Raw genomic sequence first — 4,960 nt, 5'->3', positions numbered from 1 at the left:
GAATACCTTGTCCCTGGAGGGCTCATTCAGATGTTAGGTGCCACTTCCTGGGAGGCCCGGTCAGCAGATTCCTGTGTCTAGGGAGAAGTTTGGGAGACACAACCTCAGAGTCCCTCACAACCCTCAAGGTTCTTTGGTTCTAGCTACCATGTAGAGCTGAGTGATCTATCTCAGATGACCTACTCCTTCTTAGGCTCCATTTTACAGAGGAGTAAATTAAGATGCTTGGACATTAACTGGAAGTTTATAGAGCATGTTAGTTGTGGAGGGGAGAAAGACACCCAGGTCATCTCAGGCCCTTCTAGTCTTATTCCTTCTCTACCTTGGTGCATCTTAAAGTGATTCTGATCAATGGTCCAGCTTATTTTTTTAACTGGTTGAGCCACTTTGAAAATAACACTATATAAGTGAAAATTCACGTCCCAGACAAGTGATTAAGAACATAGATTTCTGCTAGAAAATTAGTTAGAAATGACTCTTGTGTTGCAACAGTCTTCAGGCTATCCTTGTTCACATTCCTTTAATCTTCAACCAATATCTACATGCCATGCCCTAAGCTAGTCCTGGAAATATAAAAATGAATAAGACACTGCTCTCTTCCAAGTTGCTCATAGTCCCAGGGTGTAAGAGATGGACAAGGAAAACCCACTACTATGCAATGAATGAATGAATTCTCAGCAGAGACATAAGCTTTACACAAAGCGATGGAAAATAAGAGAAGGAAACTTCTAAATCTATGCAGGAAAATTAGAGAAGTCTCCACAGAGGAGGTAACTTGTGATCTGCAGCTTGAGGTATGTAGACAATAGGACAGAGGAAATATCATGTGCAATGACAGAGAGCCATGAAAGCATGTTTGAGACCTATGAGCTCACTGGGTCTGAAATATCAAGTGTTTGAACAGGAAGTGGTAGAGAATGAGACCCCAACTGAGAACCATGCTTGGGAATTTAGAATTGGTCTACATTTATCTATATTGTTCTCAGTACTTAAATATCATAGCTCTCCTGGGAATCACTTTGCTGAGATGTGACCACAAGTAACAACCACGTAAGCAAATGCCTGGCTCCATCCATATTTTAAGAGGACCACTTTGGCAGCTGGATGAAAGACAGATATTGTCTTCACTCTACTAAAAGAGCTCATACATCAGAGAAACTAATGCAGTCCAGTGTCAGTTTCTTTATTGGTTTATTGAGTCTCTTTCTTGACTCATCAACAATATGACATTCATATTGTCTGGAAATATTTTAAAAAGAGAAAAGCAGAAACATCAGAAATTCCTAGTTCTGTCCTTTCTACTTATTTCAGAGGACAGCAAACTTTTTAGAGTAGGGAAATTATAATTACACTGCATACATCTGACATAGTTCTAGGCCATATGAGGCCTCAATAAATATCTCACAAATTGGCATTGGAGAAAATGCATTATTTTTGAAAATGAAAGATAAGGAACAACAGCAGAGTATATCAGTTATATTATAACTTTAAAACAATTTTGAAAAATCATCACTTTTTTGTTCTCTTTAAATTTCGAATTGACTATATACTTGTGGGGTACAATGTTACATTTTAATATATGCATATGTTATAGAATGCTGAAATCAAACTAATTGACATATCCACTATCTCACATACTTTTCATTTTTGTGTATGTGGTATGAACATTTTAAATCTACTCTCTTAGTGATTTTTAAATAAACATTATATTATTATTATTTATAGTTACTGTGCTATGCAATAGATCTTAAAAAATGTATTCCTCCTGTCTAAATGAAACTTTGTACCCATCAACCAAATTCTCTCCATTCCCACCTCCCACCCAGTCTCTGGTAACCATCATGCTACTCTTTACTGCTATGATTTTAGATTCCACATATAAGTGAGATCATGCAGCATGTGCCTTTCTGTATCTGGCTTATTTCACTTAGCAAAATGTCCTTCATAACTATTTTGTTTTAATCACCACTTCTAAGATATTCTTTACCAATTGGTCTGCCTAGTCAGATGTAGTATACTTCTTGCTATCCAAACTTTTTTACCCTTCTTTTGGTAAAGTGCATCAGAATTTTGCTCACTTCCAGCCACCGTAGTGTGGTTGGAGTTCAACCCACTCCCAGCTCTAGAGCCTTACTGGCCAGAGCCAGTCAGCATATTGTATTCCCCTGTCCACAGTGATTTATGCAGAGATGGTTAAAACACCCAATCAGAGTCATAAGACACCATGCAAACTTTGTGAGACCCTCAGCCTTTCCTTTGGACTTGAAGTTGGAGCCAGAGGGAAACAACTCCTGGAATTCTTGGAACCATGCTTTGACCATGGAGGGAGATCCTCCCTGAGAATGGGGCCAGCACAGCAGGACTCAGAGCCAATCAATGGAGAGAAAGGATTTTTGTGGGCATAGCTTGAGCCAGAGCCTGCAATGGCATTTTCATTTACATTAGCCACAGACTCTGTCTTTTGCTTAGCCTAGTTTGAATTAGACTTTCTGTTACTTGCAACTCAAATCTCTTAACTGGTAGATGTGACGTCAGGGGGAAAATATGAGATAAATTCATCACTTACCCCATCTACCTATTAAGAAAGTTGTCTTTGTCATTAAATTGTTTTTTTTTCCCAGGAAAAGTTACCTGGATGACATCTGTCTAGTTTTGCTCTGTGATGCTACACAGAAAGTCCGTTTTCTAGCCTCCATGCTCCCACTACATCCTGAGACTTCTCTGGAAATTACTCTGTGTCATATAGTAGGCATTTGTGGGCTTGTCTTTGTGTTTCAGTGGACTGTAGGTTTCTAGTAAGTGAGGGCATTTTCTTGCTTGTCTTTGAATTCCTCAAAGCCCCTAGCATAGGGCCTGGCATGTAGCAGGTGCTCAAAACATGTATGATAAAGTGATTTGCATTCATTCTATCAATTCAATGCAACACCCTTGCAAGTTGTACAAAATTGAATTTTGAGTTGTCTGGCTGTACTGTTCTTTTTAAAAATCAATAGAAATAAATATAAAATTAGTAAAAATATTGCCTTCTGAATCATTCATAGATTCTGTAGGACTGACCATCCCAAGTGAAATAGAACTAATCACATATTTGGAAAGGGGAAGTTAATATTTATCTAAATGATATTTTAAAGATCTAGCCAATGTTGAAGAAAGCCCTTTAGTCTTATTTTCATAAAACCAGGAAATCATGTTTTATTAAGAGTGAAGTGTAAACTTGAACACATAGAAATTCAAAAGCTATATTTGAACTTTCTCATAAATAATCATTCATTTTATCTAATTTAAAAGATCAAGGCAAAGGACAACTATTAAATTTATTAACATAAGTTACCTCCTTTCCCTTCATAACTATCTTAGCCTGTTCATGTCAATTAATGTTCTGGATTCCATTGTCATCATGGGAAACCCAGCACCTTTGTATAATGTCTACATATATTTAGTGCCCAAAGAATGTTTATTAGACTAAAGTAAAGGACATAAACTAACTTCTGGAGTATTTACTATGTGTCAAGTACTTTTTGAAGATGTTTTAATTCATTGTCCCACTTATTCCTTATGACAATTATTTTATTCATTCCTTCATTTATTTGTTTATCACTGAACAAATATTATTAATGTCCTACCTTATGAGAGGCATTGTATAGGCGCTGAATATGCATTGGTAAACAAAACAAAATTATAGAGTTTACAGAAGGGAACACAACAGAAAGGAATAGTGAGTCCATGGAAAATATTGGCGGTAGGGGAGTGAGAACTGATTTTGTAAAAACATTAAGATGAGACTTCTCTAAGGAACTGACATTTTAAGCTATGCTGGAGGGTAAAACAAAACCAGCCATGGAAAAGGCAGGGAAGAAGATGATCAGAACAAAGAGAAAAGCATGAGCAAAGGCCCTGGGGTAACCATGAGCTTGTATGATAGTGTGGCTGAAATGAGATGGGTGTAGTGAGGAGGAGGGAATATTACCCACTTCCATTTACACATGAGGTAATTGAAGAACATAGAGGTTAATTAAATTACCTAATGTCCCACAGCTAGTGAGTTATGGATCTAGGATTTAAATTCAGACTTTTCTAACTCAACAGCCCACGCTTTTTTCATGGAAAGTTTTACAAACCCTATAAGGACAAGACAAAAACATAAATCCTCATTGCCCTAACCAATGTTTGGGTTAGAGTCATCCATACCCTAAATTATCATTTTGCCTCTTATTTTATACAGTTGCTATGACCCAGCCTCCAGGGGACCTGCTGTTTTTACTTAATTTCATCACAGCCCTGATCATTTCCAAAACCCTTGCCTATGATGGCGTTTATGTTGACAATCAAAGCAGTCTCCTATTAGAGAAAGAAAGTAAGGGGCAATAAATAATGTAAGGAGTAGAAACCATCTAATTTTTACTCCAAACTGAGGGAAGAGGGGATGCCAAATTATAAGAAGAAGACAAAAATATGAAAACATCAATAATAGTCCATTATTTCCACATATTACTTTGGAGAATATGTAGTTCTTTCTCCAAACAACCTGAATAAGCAGAACAGATAAAGCCACTCCATTCACTTTTTTTTTTTTTTTTTTGCTATAAATGAAAAATTTAAGCACAGCAGGTAGAATAGAGTGATTTTGCCCAAGGTCACAAGCGAGTAAGTAACAGAATCAGATTGCGTTATAGGACTCCTGGCTTCAAAGTCTATATCTTTTCCTCCCGCCTATTAGGTGGCTGCCCTAGAACAGATGAAAGAATAGCAATGATCTTTTTTGATTGATACATAATAATTGCACATATTTGGGGGACACATGTGATACTCTGATACATCCAATATGTAATGACACAATCAGGGTAATTGGGAAATCCACCACCTCCCACATTTTTTTCTTTATGTTGGGAACATTCCAAATCTTTTCTAGCTATTCTGAACTATACAATGCATTGTTGTTAAGTATAGTCAACCTACTGTA

Source organism: Microcebus murinus, chromosome 3 (assembly GCF_040939455.1).
Source record: "Microcebus murinus isolate Inina chromosome 3, M.murinus_Inina_mat1.0, whole genome shotgun sequence".
NCBI classification, from domain to species: Eukaryota; Metazoa; Chordata; class Mammalia; order Primates; family Cheirogaleidae; genus Microcebus; species Microcebus murinus.
This window is presented reverse-complemented; position numbering follows the sequence as displayed.